Consider the following 19394-nt stretch of genomic DNA (forward strand, 5'->3'; position numbering starts at 1 on the left):
GGTCTCCCATGGTTAAGAAGGATGAATTCAAACTGGCACAGGTACAGAGAAGGGCTACTAGGATGATCCGAGGAATGGAAAATCTGTCTTATGAAAGGAGACTGAAAGAGCTTGGCTTGTTTAGCTAAACCAAAAGAAGGCTGGGGGGAGATATGATTGCTCTCTATAAATATATCAGAGGAATAAATACCAGGGAGGGAGAGGAATTATTTAAGCTCAGTACCAATGTGGACACAAGAACAAATGGATATAAACTGGCTATCAGGAAGTTTAGACTTGAAATTAGACGAAGGTTTCTAACCATCAGAGAAGTGAAGTCCTGGAACAGCCTTCCAAGGGGAGCAGTGGGGGCAAAAGACATATCTGGCTTCAAGACTAAGCTTGATAAATTTATGGAGGGGATGGTATAATGGGATAGCCTAATTTTGGCAATTAATTGATCTTTGACTATTAGCAGTAAATATGCCCAATGGCCTGTGATGGGATGTTAGATGGGGTGGGACCTGAGTTACTACAGAGAAATCTATTCCGGGTGTCTGGCTGGTGAGTCTTGCCCACATGCTCAGGGTTTAGCTGATCGCCATATTTGGGGTAGGGAAGGAATTTTCCTCCAGGGCAGATTGGCAGAGGCCCTGGGGTTTTTTTGTCTTCCTCTGCAGCATGGGACATGGGTCACTTGCTGGAGGATTCTCTGCACCTTGAAGTCTTTAGACCACAATTTGAGGACTTCAATAGCTAGACATAGGTTATGGGTTTGATACAGGAGTGGGTGTGGCCTGTATTGTACAGCAGGTCAGACTAGACGATCATAATGGTCCCTTCTGACCTTAAAGTCTATCATTTTATGAAGTCACTCTTTATATAACATATTTGATTAACAACATTATTTGTGGAATAAATTTGGTGAATGATCTTTAACCATCTCTTTTCTTTCCTTCTTGCTAACATCCCCCATGCAGTCCCATACTCTGTGGTGTATGGGAAAACAAAAAAAAATGCAATGGTACACATGACTGATTGGCTGAGAAAGTGAGAAATTTATTAGAACCCTAAGAAGAAAATGTATTTTATATTTTCTCTCCTCTAGCACACTCACTGCTGCTCACATTCATTTCCAGCAGTTTACATACTTCTGAGGTTTGTAATAGGTTCACAACTAGACCTAAATTGATTGTGTAGTCCTACTATTTTTAACTCTTACTGAGTTTTAGTAAGGCTCCACACTATTAGTGTTGCTTACTCATATACTACTTGGGAGTACATGTAGGAAACCACATGGGTTCTCTTTGTTCCAAACCGTATAACAGAGAATTACTCTGTTACTTGTGCAACACTTTCTCAAGTAACTCTGACAGTGAGAAACCATGGGTCCAATTCTCTATTGCCCTGCATCTTGTGTCATTATTTGCACTGGTGCTAAGTAGTGTAAAACAATGTCCACCTTGTACTCGTGCAAATGACGACACAAGATGCCTGGCAATGGAGACGCAGGCCCAACATCTTTTGGAATGGAATCACGGGTGCTGGAACAATTTGTATGGTAGGAGTGCTGAGAGCCATTGAATCCAACTGTAAACCCTGTATATAATGGAAACCACCTTAAGACAGGGAATGTGGAAGCACCCCCAGCACCCCTAGTTTTAGCACCTATGAATTGAACACTGGCTCTGACCATTCTACAACAAACATGGCTGCCTCACCCCAATAGAATCATAAGAGTCGCTCATGAGCTAATGTCACACTTATTTGCTTGAACCCTTTTTCCTCCTGTCCCTATCAACTTTCTTAGTTTTTGATCTTCATGTTCTATGTTTCTTATTTAGACTGTACCACCTCGGGCTGTAAACATATTGCAAAATTATGGTGCTATAACATGTTTATTAATACAAATGGTAATAAAATATGAAATAGAATTTCTTTATAAGGAATTAATTTTAATGGGGGGAAGGGGAAATCTTTTTTTGAGGGACTAGGCACTGAGTAACTGGGGTTAGTTGGGATTTTCAGGGCAGTGAGAGGATGGAGATCCTATTTTACTAAAACCACCACCACTTGATTATACTCTCTGCATACCTGGTAATGTGTGTATCCTGGGCTAGTGAACTCTTTGGCACTGAAAGTCATATTTGTTTAACATACGACATCGTTATTTACTTGTAAAACAAAAGGACCTTCAAAATATTATTTAAATAACCATTTTCTGAGCAGATAAACACCTCAGCCAGGTAACCTTGCTACACAGCATATGGTATTCATCATATATGCTGTCCTCTCTCCATTAAATGCATTCTTAGATCATTTCCTAATTTGCAACTATTTTTTTTGCTTGGCTTCTAAGAGCCGCCTGATCTAGAAATATACAATGTCACAGCAATGACAATTGCCGCTCCACCACTATCACCACTGAAAGTCAATTGAATTTCAATTTCTTTCAATGGGGAAAGCCAGGAGGAGCCAATTATCGTTGCTTTAACATTGTGCAGTTTTACCTTGGGCAACACTTAGGTTCCAAACGAAAATGTTTCAGATCCTGCTTGCAACTTTCCTTCTTCCGGATAAAACACGATTTCTCTCTGACTCCCAAGAGCAGTGTTTTATCAAGAGAGGGCTGTAGTACATACATTTCTCCAGGTTGGTCACGTTAACAAATAAGACAAATTCAAAATTTAATGCTGTTTACTGTTTGTTTTATAAATCACATTACAAGGTATTGTACTAAGTTCTCCTTGTCACAATGGCATCATGGATGATGTCAATATGTGATTCCTTTTATATTTGTGACCTCCCAATCTTGAAGAAATCTCAGCTATTTGCATAGGGGGACCAGATGTCCCGATTTTATAGGGACAGTCCCAATATTTAGGGCTTTTTCTTATAGAGGCGCCAATTATTTCCTACCCCTGTCCCGATTTTTCACACTTGCTGTCTGGTCACCCTACATGACCCTGAAAACTCTTACTTATGTGAAAAGCCCTTGCTCACTGACAAGTATAACTCCCATGAGAAGGATCCTGTCCTTCACTTGCATTTGCCAAAGCCACATGTTTTGTAACAGAATATTTCATCTTTCCAATGATAAATTTGGCTTTCTGCAATACAGTGGATGCTGCTGTTCCAGTAGTTATCCAGGGCCTAGGGGCTGAAAACCAGAGTCACCTAACAAGATCTGAAAATCTTTCCCAATTGCGATACCCTCCATTAGCTAATGAGTCTCTGCTCTTTAGGAGCTGGAAATATCTGGGTTCTAGGTCAGCTGAAAAAGTGTGTCATTCTCACAATGTGACAAAGTCAATTAGGAATTAGAGTGCTGGGATCTGAAAGTAAACTGATAACAAAATTACTAAAATACAGAGAGGTTGCTTTAGATTATTTTGATTTAGGTCTAGTATTTGTGTGAGACTAACAGTACAAGTCACGGCGTTATAGATGGAGTAGGAGCTGTAATACAATGGATTGCTAGATAGAGTCTTGATTCTACAGCTCTTGCTGTAAAGACAGTAAAGAAGCTAAGCTCTATCCAGGCAAAAAGGGAGCATGCTGTGTTATTTTGTCAGTAACAGCTCCTGTTGCAGAAATATTCAGGAGCTTTTATGGGTCATTACTTCTTCTTATGGGATGACAGGATATGGTGAACCATCACCCTACCAAAATTCCTTAACTTTTTATTCTTTTCCCACATAATTTTCTAAACATTCCACAATAGTTACCTACATGTATCAGCATCAGATTTTAAAGAAGCATGTCCTTTTCTCAATACCCACTTTCTAGGCATAATCCAGGATTTGCTGATGTCAATAGACGCCTCTCCATATATGTCCATGTTTATTATATTGGGTCTTTTGTAATTTTGAGAGGCAATATTTACTCTCTATTAAATCTGATGCTGAGACAGCTTACATCTTATGTTTTTGAAAGTTCCTTTTAGGTAAAGCTGTAGGGAGAGATTTTGAAAGGCTCAAATGGCAGCTAGGTGCCTAAGTCGCATTGATTTTCATTAGACGTTAATGCATGCGCAAAAGGGAGGCTGAAAATAGTTGCAGACAGTGGCTTAGCAGGGCAAAATTAATTGTTGTGGTACTGGTTTCTGCAAGCACAATTTACACCTTGTGAAGGATTAGAGTTTATCAAGAAACTCCTTAAAGGTCAGTCAGTCTCCATGTCTCAGTTCCCCATCTGTAAGATGTGAATAATAAAACTTCCATTCTCCCACTCTTTGACTTATCTGTTTAGACTGTAAGCTCTTCCAGGACAGGGACTCTCTCTTACTACGTGTATGTACAGTGCCTAGTGCTAGCAATGTACTGATCTCAGGTAAAGCCTCAAGGAGCTACCTTAATACAAATAATAGGCCAGTCCACATTTCTTCTTGCATTATTGGGATTTTAGTTTGCTAAATTCTGCAAACATTTCAGAATAGCAGAATTTAGTTCTGGATTTGAATGTTTATACGTGGTACCAAAAAGGAAAACCTTATTAGAAAAATAAATCTTACCATTATACAGTGTGAAGTTGAGCTGCAGCCATCCTGGGTATTTACAATATAAGGGGGAGTTACAAATGTTATATCTGTAAAGGAAGCAAGCATGGCTGAACAGACAAAATCCTTTGTAAACCTCTGAGAATCTTTGCTACTTCTGTAAATCCAAGTGGAATACTGAGCTTGACTGTGCCTTGCAGAGCACAAGATCAAGGGAGCACAGAGCTACAATTTCATGCAGGCAGGGCATTCTAAATTATATAGCTTTCTGTGGGATTACTAAGGCCTCTTCACACACTGAGAATTTGCCTTTATTTTAGTCATTAGTAACCAGCCACGGATGCAGCTATACCAGTGCAATCCTTTAGCACAGAAGAGGTAAAGCGTTGTAAGCTGCAATTTGCATCAGTGCATCTAACCCCAGTCTTCAGAGAGTTAAACACCACCAGTGTAAACAGAAACTTTGCCTTTTTAAATTAGAGGATTTGCACTAGCGCAGCTTTGCTGATGAGTGAAATCAGGGCAAATCCTCAGACTATCAAAAGGCCTAAGGGAGGTAAAATCATCTGACCTCAATAACAGTGAACCCTCTCAAAAGTCTTTCCAATTATGTAGCCTTTGGTGGCATACCTAAGGCAGTTCATACCCTCTGATCTCAGCAATAACAGCCACCTCCAGCATGTGTTTTGGAACCATTGCCTGAGAAATAGCACACCACGCCATTACCCAATCTAGATCTTCTGATCTGAATGATCACAATCAAATCAAATAGGATACAAGTGAAAGGGTTCTGCAGACCAGAATACGCATTTACATAAAAGACAAAGTTAATGGAATTAGGAGCCAACAATGCATGGAATGTTACTCTGAAATTTTTTAGAGCATTTTTTATTTTGATTGGTAAGTGAGAGGGAAAGTTTTCAGGATAGGGTAGATAGAAGCAAGCTGAGGCAACAACGCTGTATAAAGTTGCTAGCATGCCTCAAATTTGAGTTTGGGATTATTTCAACAATAAATGTATAGATGAGACTTCACAAATATTTCATGAAAATTCTGGCGGTTTAAATTTTGCCAAAATTCTCTCATTTCAAAATGGTGAAGAGGACTGGAACAGCCTCCACATTTAAGGATGTGAACTTTGGCAACCTCCAAACCTCTGAATCCAGCATGTCATGCAGAATATGATAAATGAGCCACCAGAGAACTCAGCCTTCTTATTAAAGATATGTTTATGAGAGAGCGCACTGGAGGCTTCCTTAGCATAATGACTCCACTGAGAAACAGAGGCTCATAACTACCGCCTCACAGAATGTGTTGTTGATAAGTCTGAAAAGAAGGAAGAAATACTTTCCACTGGGGCTTGTAATGTTCCTTCCCAGCTTCTATTTTGTAGGGATTCAGAACTCATGAACAATTTAAACAGCTCAGGGAAGCGTGGCAGCTCCAGTATGTGGGTTGTCAAGTTAATTTATGGGTGTGTATAATTGGGTGGTTGCTTTTACTCTGGAAAGATGAAACAGCTGAGCCAAGAAAGATGGGTATCTCACCATTTCCAATAGAGAGAGATAGAAATCTTAGTTTTAGGAAGAAGGAGAGGAGCGTCTGAACAGCCACTGAGAATTCTGTACGATATAAGCTATCATTGAACACATTCTCTAGACACTAACTCACAGGGCCGTATTGGAGCTGCAGAAGCCTTGAACATGATGCCGAGGGCTACAGAGGGGCACTGGGCCGCTAGCAGTTCCCAGCAAAATTCTGCCTACAGAAAACTGACAGGCAGAATGCTTTATAGAAAACCTGGCAGGAGAAAAACCTCCTTTTTGGAGGCTTAAGGTGTCTTTTCCTCAGCGCTGGCTCTGATCTGTAAGTCGACGTTGGATAGGGCAACACCCCAGTGAGGCAAGCTGTCTTTAAGGGAAGGGATGTTTAACACTGCGGCCAGTGCGATACAGCCCCAGGGCTTACAGGGTGCATCTTTATTAGGATTGTGGCTGCTCCTTTTCCAGAAGCACAAAGAAAAGGAGCAGGATCTGTTCCGCTATAAACCCTTTAAGACAAACATGCTGGGGAAGCCAGAATTGGTCCCTTACAGTTGTCAACTCTTGGATTACATATAATGACAAAATCATTCCAATTAAAAGATGCTTCCAAAAGGCCATGCTATCCAAAGCATAAGGAGTAGTGTGGGGTACATTTTGTACATTCACCTAATATTTTGTGAACCCCACCTGCCTCTATCTAAAGTGATCCATCAGGGGTTCTCAGACTTTTGTACTGGTGACCACTTTCACACATGCATCCGACGAAGTGGGTATTCACTCATGCTCCAAAAAGCTCATGCTCCAAAAAGTCTTTTAGTCTATATGGTGCCACAGGACTCTTTGCTGCTTTTACAGATCCAGACTAACACAGCTACTCCTCTGATACTTTCACACAGCAAGCCTCTGAGTGTGACCCTCCCCTTATAAATTAAAAACACATTTTTATATATTTAACACCATTATAAATGCTGGAGGCAAAGTGGGGTTTGGGGTGGAGGCTGACAGCTTGCGACCCTTCCATGTAATAACCTCGCGACCCCCTGAGGGGTCCCGACTGCCAGTTTGAGAACCCCTGTGATACATTCATAACTTAACATTCTCTTTGACTTGGCATACAAACATTCCTGACCAGAACAAATTTAACTGGGTACAACCAAAGCTAAGAAAAACTAGAAGCAAAAATCTCACAAGGGCCAATGCAGAACCTCCTTCCCCTCAGAACGCACACAATCAAAATCGCAAAGGACAGCCGCTTCTCTCAGAATGGAAGCAGTCCTGCCTTACGCTTACAAAACAGTGAGGTTTCGATATGCCCACATGGACAGAAATATCCTGATAACACTTAACCCGGCTAATCAAAAATGGAATAAAGAATTAATGACTTACTGAAATGCACTGAATTGCAATGGTGGCAGGGTTTGGGTTTTTTGGGGAGGGATGGGGGGGTAATTCTTTATTAATTTAATAGCAATTCATTTAAATGTTGCAAAGACCATAAAGAGTCATATAGAAATGGGTTGGTACTTAATGAACATACTAATTTAAAGCTGAGCTTGTCGAAGGCTACAAAATAGCACTGGCAAACATTCATTACATCCCAAACTTCTCTTGGACTGGCCCATGCCCGTGTTCCCCTTTGCTATTCCTTTGACCGTTCGTATGAATGGATGGCCATTCACTTGTGGACAGGAGTATGGGTTAGCCTCCTATTTAAAAAGGTTCAAACAATCAAGTAGCAGACTTAAGCCCTGGTGCTAGCCCTCTAATTTCATACACAGGGTATGTCTACAATGCTGGCTTTTCACGTGCGGACCGGTGGGATTTTGCCCACACTCCCCACCCCCACTACACACGTATAAGACCTAAGTGAGCTTCTCTGTACTTCTCCAGAAGGAAAAAAAACGGTTGGTTTTCTCACGTTTGATATAGCTAGTAAAGGTGGTAAGTAGCCCTTTCAGAAGGCAACAGCTTAGGTTGAATGGATCACACTCAGCTCAGCCATGTTAGCAAGATCAGTCGGCTTGACACTTTCAATGAGAAGCCGGTGTAATGCATTCTAGTAACTATGGGCCATTTCCCCATTTTTTTAAACACTAAATTCTATACTGTGCCTAGATTCTGACGCGTATCACTGTACTCTTTGGGCACCTCCCACAAGTGAAAAAACAAAACAAAAGGCCACCCCCCACCAATGATCTCTCCCTCACTCTAGTCCTCCTCTTAACAAGCTTAGGTATTCTGTGTCAGATCCTCAGCTGGGGTGAACTGACATAGTTCCATCGACTTTGACAATGACAAAGCCAGTGGAACCATGTCAGCCTCCACCACCTGAGGGTCTGGCACTACAAATATTACAGTATTCCACAGTAATGTTGCAAAACACTGTGGCACCACAGTGAAACTGGAGTCTGTGGGGTGAGCTTTATTGAATACTGTAATATTTTTATAAGGGTTACTCAGGCAAAACACCCACAGATTTCAATGGAGATTTGCCTAACAAAGACCAAAAGACTTGGACCTAAAGCAAAAGGTTCCTGCAATTCCTATTCTCACTGGGAACAGCGGTGACTGATTATTCCAGGCTCTGCTGTCATTTGAGCAGCATTAGAAGTCACACTATTAGAAGCCAAATGATGGCTGCACCTTGTCAGCTTTTAGGTGCAGCTTCTTCTTCGAGTGATTGCTCCTATGCATTCTAGTTAGGTGTGCGCGCCGCGCGTGCACGGCTCTCCGGAACTTTTTTACCCTAGCAACTCCGGCGGGCCAGCTGGGCGCCTCCTGGAATGGCGCCGCTATGGCGCTGAATATATACCCCAGCCGGCCCGTCCGCTCCTCAGTTCCTTCTTACCGCCCGTGACGGCCAGTTGGAACTGTGGAGTGCTCTCTGTCCTCCACAACCCTAGCTCTCGCTACTTGTTTGTACATAGTTAGTTTAGTGATTAGTTTTTACAGTTTTGTTAGTTAGATAGTTAGTGTTTAGATAAGGTTAAAAGGGGGGTTTTCCCCCTTTGCCTCCCCCGGTGCGGGCTCATGCCCAAAGCACCGGGCTTTAAGCCCTGCGCATCGTGCCAGAGGCCTATGCCAGTCGGAGACCCGCACGACGCCTGCCTCCGTTGCCTGGGCGAAGGACATAGAACAGATAAGTGTTCGCTCTGTTCCACCTTCAAACCGCGAACTCGGAAAGAGCGAGATATCCGCTTAAAGCAGTTCCTGATGGAAGCGTCGCTCCAGCCCCCAGCACCGTCCGCGCTGGCACCGCGAGCTTCCTCGGTGCAGAGCGCACCAGCGGCACCAAGCCGCTCAGGCACCGCGGCCCCACAGCCTCAGAAGGCGGCTACGAAGACCCGGCACCGCTCGCTCTCGCCTTCAAAAAGACATAAGCTGGCGAAGGCGCTTGCTAAGGCCCGCACTGAGGACTCGGCGAAAACGATTGCGCCACCTGCGGCCCCCGCGGTGGCCGTGCACAAGTCGTGCACCGGGCCTTTGACTCCGGCGCTGCAAGGCCTGTCGAGTCCGGCGCCGCCACGCTCCCCGGTACCGACCGTGGTTGAGCCCCGGCTGCCGTCGACGCCGGAGACATTCTCTTCGGCGCGTGAGCTGATTCAGCTCATAGAGGCACCGAGCCTCCGGCCCCCGGCACCGCCAGTGCGGGCTGTCGTGTCGGCGGGAAAGCCGGCCAGAATGACCCGGCCGCCCTCTCTGGACAGACGACATGGACGGTACACCCGGTCCCGGTCACGTTCCCGGTCCCATGGCAGATCTCCGTCCCGTCGCTCGCGATCTCGGCACCACTCGCCATCGCGGTACCGATCACCGTCGAGACGTCGGTCGCAGTCCCGGTACCGCTCATCATCGCGGTACCGGTCACACTCCCGACGTCGCACCAGGTCCAGGTCGCCATCGCGTCGGCACCGGTGGAGGTCTCCGTCCCGGCACCGTTCCCGGCACCGCAGATCCGGATCCAGGTCGAGCTCCCGGCACCGGTCGAGCTCCCGGCACCATGACGGACGTCGCTCCCGGTCGCCATCCCGGTACTGAGCGGACCAGCATCGATCTTCGCTGCCATCCGGGGACAAACTGCCTGATTCGGCGGCGCACTCCGTCAGCACCTCGGCACCTCCATGGCCATCCCGCCCCGCGTCGGTCGCTTCCGGGACGGAAGGCTACGGCCACCTGCCGCCCACCCCACAGGGCCATCCTCAAGGGGCACAGCCATGGGGCTTCTGGGTTCCCTGGGCCCAGTATGAGGCTCAGGGGGTGCCATTCCCCCTGAGAGCCCCGGCGTCCGAGCGCAGGGTACCAGAGGCGACAATCAGCCGACCGGCCCCTTCGCCACCAGGCGCGGGTTCCATACCGCCTGAACCCCAGGGGCACGCGTAGCCCGACCCTCCTGACGAGCAGGCAGCGGATCCATCGTCGGAGGCGGTCATCCAGGGCTTATCCTCCTCGTCCTCACCTGACGAAGCGGTGGCCGGAGCGTCGACCAAGGAGCCTCCGCCCATAGACTTGAAGGCGCACCAGGACCTACTTCGCCGCGTGGCGACGGCTATGGCTCTACCGGTGGCGGAGGTCCAGGAGGACGAGGACCCCATAACGAATGTCGTTGGGGCAGAGGTTCCCGTGCGCGTCGCATTGCCATTCGTGCGGACGATTCAAAAGAATGCCACCACACTCTGGCAGACGCCTGCGTCCGTCCCTCCTACGGCCCGTGGGGTTGAGCGCAAATACTCTGTCCCTCCCACGGGCTATGAGTATCTATATACTCACCCGACCCCGGACTCGTTGGTCGTGCAGTCGGTCAACGACAAGGAGAGGCACGGCCAACCTGCCCCTGCGCCCAAATCGAAGGATGCGCGGTGTATGGACCTGCTAGGCCGCAAGGTCTATTCTGCTGGCGGACTGCAGATGCGTATCGCCAATCAGATGGTCCTCCTCGCCAGGTACGTCTTCCACATCATGGCGTCCCTGGCGAAATTTACGGAGCTCCTGCCAACAGCCTCCCGCCAAGAGTTCGCGGCGATGTTGGACGAGGGAAGGAGATCATCTAGGTCCTCCATCACGGCCGCCCTCGATGCTGCAGACTCCAGAGCTCGGACCTTAGCCTCCGGCGTGACGATGCGGTGCATCGCCTGGCTGCAGTCCTCCACCCTGCCGCCGGAGGTCCAATACACACTGCAGGACCTGCCGTTTGACGGGCAGGGTCTCTTCTCCGAAAAGACGGATTCCCGGATCCAGACCCTAAAGGACGGTCGCGTTGCCATCCGCACCCTAGGGATGCACACGCCGGCAACTCAGCGCAGGTCCTTCCGGCAGCAACCCTCCTGGCCCTTCTACCAGCAACGCTATCGGCCGTACAATAGCCGGCGACCGACCACAAACCGCCGTCGTCCTTCCGGCATTAGGCGTACCCAGGGCCAGGCCTCTTCCAAGGCCCCTCAGGGGGCCAAGCAGGCCTTTTGATGGAACGCTCAAGGACGGCCCATCACTCTCCCTACCGGATCCTTCCCCTTTATTTTACAAACGCCTTTCCCATTTCTTTTCGGCGTGGTCCCAGTTAACAACGGACAACTGGGTGCTTCAAACAATCCAGTCGGGATACCGCCTTCAGTTTGTTTCGCCCCCCCCTTCCCACCCACCCTACCTGTCCCTCTTCAGGGACCCCTCTCACGAGCAATTCCTCCTACAAGAGGTCCAGACTCTGTTGAGCGTGGGTGCCATAGAGGCAGTGCCTCAAGAGAGACGGGGCAGGGGATTCTATTCCCGTTATTTTCTCATCCCCAAAGCGAAAGGAGGGCTACGTCCTATCCTGGACCTTCGCAAGCTGAACAAGTACCTGCTCAAGCCCAAGTTTCGCATGGTCACCCTGGGGACCATCATTCCCTCTCTGGATCCGGGAGACTGGTTTGCCGCCCTCGACATGAAGGACGCGTACTTCCATGTCGCGATCTACCCTCCCCATCGACGTTACCTATGTTTCGTGGTGAACAACGCACACTATCAGTTCGCAGTGTTGCCATTCGGCCTATCCACCGCACCGAGGGTGTTTACCAAGTGCATGGCAGTGGTTGCCGCAGCCCTCCGCCATCGTCGGATACATGTCTATCCGTATCTCGACGACTGGCTAGTTCGCGGACAGTCTCGTCAACTGGTGATGGGCCAGTTGACAGACATACTGTCCCTCTTCCGACGGCTTGGTCTTCTCATCAACACCGAGAAGTCCACCTTGATCCCGTCGCAGCGGGTAGAGTTCATTGGAGCGGTCCTCGACTCCTCGCTGGCCCGGGCTTGCCTACCGCGATCTCGACATCAGACAATGGTCTCCCTCATCCGGGACCTCGTCTCCTTCCCGACCACGACGGTGCGCTCCTGCCTCCGCCTCCTGGGCCACATGGCATCATGTACGTACATCACCGCGTACGCGCGGCTTCATCTTCGCCCATTCCAGACTTGGCTCACGTCGGTGTACCGGCCGCATCGAGATCCCATCGATATGGTGGTCACAGCCTCCAGGCCAACACTCGAGTCCCTCACGTGGTGGCTGAACCCGGAGATTGTCTGTGTGGGAGTTCCGTTCCATCCTCCTCGCCCGTCCGCCACTCTGACCACGGATGCCTCGGCGCTCAGTTGGGGAGCTCACCTGGGCGATCTTCACACCCAAGGCCTGTGGGCGCCCCAGGAGCTCACTCTGCACATCAATGTCCACGAGCTGCGAGCGATACGTCTGGCTTGTCGCACCTTCTGCACCCACCTGCAAGGCCGCTGTGTGACAGTGTTCACGGACAATACATCAGCAATGTTCTACGTGAACAAGCAGGGCGGAGCCCGCTCTTCCCTCCTCTGCAAGGAAGCGATGCTCCTGTGGGACTTCTGCGTGACCCACTCCATTCACCTAGAAGTGTCCTTTCTTCCGGGAGTGCAGAACACGCTGGCCGACCATCTCAGCAGGTCTTTCTTCTCCCACGAGTGGTCTCTCCGTCCCGACGTCGTGCTCACAATCTTCCGCAGGTGGGGGTTTCCCCAAGTAGACCTATTCGCATCCAAGGCGAACAGGAAGTGCCACCGGTTCTGCTCGTTCTGGGGTCACGCACCAGGATCCCTGTCGGACGCCTTCCTGTATTCCTGGAAGGATCACCTCCTCTATGCCTTCCCTCCGTTCCCGCTCGTCCATCGAGTATTACAGAAGCTTCGGAGGGACAGAGCTTCCGTCATTCTCGTAGCTCCGGCCTGGCCGAGGCAGCATTGGTATTCCCTGCTGCTCGAGCTCTCCGTTCGGGATCCCATCCCCCTCCCGTTGTGGCCGGACCTCATTACTCAGGACTTCGGCAGACTCCGCCATCCGAGCCTCCAGTCCCTCCATCTTACAGCTTGGTACCTGAGTGGTTGACCCACGCAGAGAGGGACTGTTCAGTGGCAGTTCAGCAAGTCCTCCTAGAGAGCAGAAAGCCTTCCACTCGCTCCACCTATTTGGCGAAATGGAAGCGGTTCGCGCTCTGGTGTGACCAGCGAGGCCTCAATCCGTTCGTGGTCCCTGTCCCTACCATCCTGGACTACCTCTGGTACCTTAAGGAGCAAGGTCTTGCGGTCTCCTCCTTGAGAGTTCACCTGGCAGCAGTGTCCGCCTTTCATCCATCCGTGGAAGGTCAGTCCATCTTCTCTAACCAGATGGTTTCCCGCTTCCTTAAAGGCCTGGACCGCTTGTATCCGCCGGTGTGGCGTCCTGCCCCGACCTGGGATTTGAACCTCGTGCTGGCCAAGCTGATGGGTCCTCCTTTCGAGCCCTTAGCCACGTGCTCCCTGCTCTACCTCTCCTGGAAGACGGCCTTCCTCGTCGCCATTACATCAGCGAGACGAGTCTCTGAGCTACGCGCTCTGATGGTTAGTCCGCCATACACCATTTTCCACGGGGACAAGGTGCAGCTTCGACCGCACCCGGCCTTCCTCCCAAAGGTGGTGTCAGCCTTCCACCTCAACCAGGAGATCTTCCTCCCGGTGTTCTTCCCGAAGCCGCATACCTCGCCTCGGGAGCAACAGCTGCACACCCTCGACGTCCGCAGGGCGCTCGCATTTTACATCGAGCGGACGAAGCCCTTCCGGCGTTCGCCCCAGCTGTTCGTTGCGGTGGCTGACCGCATGAAAGGCGAGCCGATCTCCTCCCAACGGATCTCCTCCTGGGTCACAGCGTGTATCCGGACCTGCTACGAGCTGGCTCGTGTGCCACCATGCCACTTCACCGCTCACTCCATGAGAGCGCACGCCTTCCTGGCCCATGTCCCCATCCAGGACATCTGTCGAGCGGCCACCTGGTCTTCGGTCCACACCTTCGCCTCCCACTACGCGTTGGTGCAACAGTCTCGAGACGACGCAGCCTTCGGCTCAGCGGTTTTACACTCCGCCACGTCTCACTCCAACCCCACCGCCTAGGTAAGGCTTGGGAATCACCTAACTGGAATGCATAGGAGCAATCACTCGAAGAAGAAAAGACGGTTACTCACCGTAGTAACTGTTGTTCTTCGAGATGTGTTGCTCCTATCCATTCCAGACCCGCCCTCCTTCCCCACTGTCGGAGTAGCCAGCAAGAAGGAACTGAGGAGCGGACAGGCCGGCTGGGGTATATATTCAGCGCCATAGCGGCGCCACTCCAGGGGGCGCCCAGCCGGCCCGCCGGAGTTGCTAGGGTAAAAAAGTTCTGGAGAGCCGTGCACGCACGGCGCGCACACCTAACTGGAATGGATAGGAGCAACACATCTCGAAGAACAACAGTTACTACGGTGAGTAACCGTCTTTTTTAAAGTTCAAATCTTTGCCCTGCACCATTAATAATGTATTGCCTAGCTGAAGCCTGTATGCAGATCTCACAATCCGTTGGGTAATTGACTTCAAACCCTTTCCTCACACAATAAATAAATTAGGTAATATTGGAGCCTTTAAATTAACAAAAGGTTAAACAACATTTTATGAGTTCCCTTGGTGACTTTCTGGCTGGCACCATGTTTTCAGTAATACATCATTATAACAATAGCACTCTGTTGTATTATAGCAATATTATTATGGGAGAGCTGTTGCTTTGAGGCACCTATTAAATAGGCTTCAAGGCCCCATGAGCCTCCAAACAGCCAATAAATTGTACATTATCCAGGATTGCTTAGTAAGATCTACCTGGAGCCACATGAGCTTAAACAATGCTGGTGGCTCTTTGGGCTCTTTCCCAATGACTCAACCAAGCCAGAGGCATCCGAAGCGAGTCCTTGGCTTGTCAAGTCCTATCAGTATTTTCCACCAATGCATTTTAACGTATTCAGCATGGATTAAATCCTCATCCCCTTTCTTAGCCACAGATGCTCTTAAAGAAGAATATATTTATATTTACGAAAAAATACCCAGACAATTATACACAATCCCCAAAACAACCTGAGATGGTATCGTGCCATTCTGTTGCCATTGTGGAATATATTTAATATTGGAGACAGACTGAAGCAGAGCCTTCTGACGCAGTATGGAAAGGATAACTACTTAAGGTGGTTTCTGTTCTTCAAGGGTAAAATTCACCCCCTATGCAGAAGGGCAGCACTAGGCCTATACACCATTTAAATCCACTTACACGTTATTTTGAAGACTTAAGTGGTGAATAGTCTCTGCACAGGGGCTAATTTCACCCTTTGGAAGTAGAAAACATCTTGGGACACCACCGGATATTGCAGTGCTTAAAAGTTGGATCACTTCATTTTGGAGCGGGGAAAAGATAAATCAGGAATTACAAGCGGTGATAAGGATAGGACAGGATTTCCAGATCTCAGGCTTTATTGCTTTGCAAGTGTTCTGCAGCCAGTTCCTATTCCAGCCAAAAACCTTGCAAAGAGTTATGATCTGGGTACCCCGTCCAGCTTCCCATAGTGACTGTCCAGATGAGTTCAGTTGTCATTAGCTTTCAGTTGGGGATTTCCTTGATTTTCTATACTAAAGTTTGCTTTTGTTTAGGATAATTGCAATAACTTGTGGAGAGTATTAAGTGTTGGGAACGAGGTAATGATCTGGGCACAAGGTAGAAAACAGGCTCCCAGGAAGGTAGCTGGCAGAAGCCAGCATGAGCTCAAAGAGAGACAGCCAAAATGCCAGGCTGGATTATGCCTCCTGTCTCTGAAATATTTAATCACTGGCATTCTGCTTTACCAACTTGAAGGGGGCTTCCTGTGACCTTGGCAAAACTGCACTCTTGGCTTTCAGCGAAAGGGACAGACCTTCAGCTGCTGGAAACCCATATAACTCAGTTGAAGTCAGTAGAGCAACACCAAATTACATCACCACAGATTCTGACCCATACAGATTACATAGCCCATGAAATACCATTTTCAAATTAAGACTTGAGTAATATGCCAGTGGCCAAGAGAAGTCATAATAGACCATCAGATAGGTATTTTTTTAAAAGTACAGAATGCAGATGGCCAATAACAGACTATCAGGGAGACTACGGCACTACCACAGTACAAGTAACATCAGAGTGCATTTAAGCAAGATAATTTAGCTCTTTAAAAATGCCTGAACCAAGTAGTAATCATTTAATCTGAAAAATGTGGAGTCTCCATTTCTACCATTCTATGATTTTTCCTCTTTTTCTAAAAATAAAATAAAGCAGAATTAAAAAAAAGATTCAGGGGGGCACATCCTCAGCAGGATTTTGATGGGTTGACATCAGCTGATGATGTGGTCTTATGTAGCTTGCTTTACAATGGGTCTCACACCATTTGGTCTTTTTCCACTTTTTTCCCTTTTTTCACACTCTGCTCCATGTTTCATTGCAGTTTCTTCTGATCATGATGCTTCCCCCTCTTGTGCCACCCTCCCAGTCCCCCACTCTTGACTAGGTAGAACGTGAATCCCAACAACATTTATGTTTTTATCAAACTTGTTAACGTAAGGTGTTAAAGTAGGCCCCAGGAGATCCCTCACTTCTACAGTTTGCTTTAGCAATGGTCCAACACACTGTGCTCACTGCAGTGTTTTCACTGTAGAATTTTGTGGTATTCCCTCTTTTATGAGTTCTATTCATACAAGGGATATTTTCAAGGCCCTTTAGAATGAACTGACAAGTGTCAGTTACGACTTTGTCTCTCCTGTTTTCCTGGTTGGTTAACGCATGAACATGTGATGTATCAGACTGCAGCACGATTCAGCTCAAGCCATTTTCATCAGATAAATTTTAAACCTCTTTTTTTCCCCCCAGATTCACTATTGATCAAAGTGTAGGAGGCACGGAGTCAGAGAAAGCGGTTTTGTAAAAGTATCTAGTCGACACAGTGTATTAACTCTACCTGCGATGTATCATTTACAGAATGACACGCACGCCACCGGTGTCACTGAATGTTAATGATCACATTCCCATCATTCTGTGCTGACATGAGTATTCACAAACTCGCTGTGCCTCGAGCAAAAACTTGGCATATCAAGGTTCCCAAACCCACAGTCAGCAAAGCGTGAACTGATGTGTCAGTTATTGCTAAACTACCCTTCTGAAGATTTTCCCACTTTTGAGAAACTCTGGTGTTTTTCTCTCTGGGAAAAAAAAAGTGCTGAATTGCTCCTGAGTCATTGAAAGAATGTGTGAGAATTTATGTGCTGTGATGTATTTCTGACCATCCAGCTCTATCACAGATTAAGTGCTCATTTTTATTTCCTTTTTGCTCTTACGTTGAGATTTCATCATGAAGTTGTCGTTTGTTGCATTGGATGTAGTAAGTCCCCAGGAAAGATACTGACCTCTTCCTACAACTCTCACATTGCCCACCCCTGGGATAGAAGAAGAGCAAACTTTTTGCCTGAGGGCCACATCTGGGAATAGAAATTGTATGGCGGGCCATGAATGATCACAAAATTGGGATTGAGGTGTGGGAGGAGGTGAGGGCTCCAGGGTGGCCAGAAATGAGGAGTTCAGTGTGTGGGAAGGGGCTCTGGGCTGGTTCAGGGGAGTGGGGTGGTGGGGGGTCAGGGCTCCAGCTCGGGGTGCAGGCTCTGGGGTGGGCCTGGGGATGAGAAGTTTGGGGTGTAGGAGGGACTCTGGCTGGGACCTAGGGTTTGGAGGGCAGGACGGGGATCAGGGCTGGGACACAGGGGGAGGCTCAGGAGTGGAGGCTTCAGGCGGCGGTTACCTCAAGTGGCTCCCAGAAGCAGTGGCATGTCCCTTCTCTGGCTCCTAGGTGGAGGTGCAGCCAGGCGGCTCTGCATGCTGCTCTGTCCACAGGCACTGCCCCTGCAGCTCCCATTGGCTGTGGTTCCCAACATAATAGTGCACGTCAAGAGGATTTTAATAAACACCAGGGATAAAAAACAGTGTTGGCACAGATGGGAATTACACTGACCCTCGCTTTAATAACTCTTTGGCAGGATTTTCCACAAGAGGGTCCCTCAGAGCTTTTCAAGCACAGCCCGGCAGTGTAGATGAAGTGTTTTCCAAATGGTGACTACACATTAGTGCACTCACTAAGTGTAAAATGCTTTTCCCATTAAAGTCAGTGTGATTTTTACCAAGTGCTTCTAGAGATTTTAGCCTTAAGAGATTAATCATCGGAGCAATGACAATTTGCACTAGCTGAGGATCTGCTATAACTGGGTTCAAAAAAGAATGAGATGAGTTCATGAAGGATCGGTCTATCAGCGGCAATCAGTGACACAACCTCATGCTCCGAGTGCCCCTGAACCTCCACCTTCCAAAACCTGGGACTGGACGATGGGATAGATCACTCAAAATTGCCCTGTTCTGTTCATTTCCCTTGAATCATCTGGTTCAGGCCATTGTCAGAAGGCAAGATACTGTGCTAGATGGACCAATCGGCCTGAACCAGCGTGGACGTTCTTATGCCTTTGAATCCCCATTAAGGCAAAAAACTGAAGTCAATGAGAGTTTTGCCTGAGTGAGGACTGAACAACAACTGCTGGCTTGTCTAGCTGGTGAGGTAATTCACTCTATAGGGGTCTGAATTCTAAAGCACACTAACGTGCTGCACATTAATTGCTCCATATAGACAGTGCACTTTTCTGTAGTGCTGTTTGAAATAGTACTACCTTAAAGCACACTAGAGCATCTTGAGTGTGCACCAGCAGGGTCTACATGCACCAATTAGTGTGCAACGTAATAGTGTGCTTTAGAAATCACATCACCAGAGAGTGCATTACCCGACCACGTAGACCACCCTGTGTAAGCGCTTCAGGGGAAAGTGACTTTCGTTTAAGTCAAATCCTGATCTCACTGAGCAGGACTCAATAGGAAATATTCTTATATAAATTAGGATCCCGCATGAAGCTCCTGGATTCTTTTTGGATTTGGTTTGGTACCATACATTTGATTTGCCATTTATCCAAATATTGATTTTAGTCAGTAGAAG

This window comes from Mauremys reevesii, linkage group 6, assembly GCF_016161935.1.
Source record: "Mauremys reevesii isolate NIE-2019 linkage group 6, ASM1616193v1, whole genome shotgun sequence".
In the NCBI taxonomy this organism is placed as follows: Eukaryota; Metazoa; Chordata; order Testudines; family Geoemydidae; genus Mauremys; species Mauremys reevesii.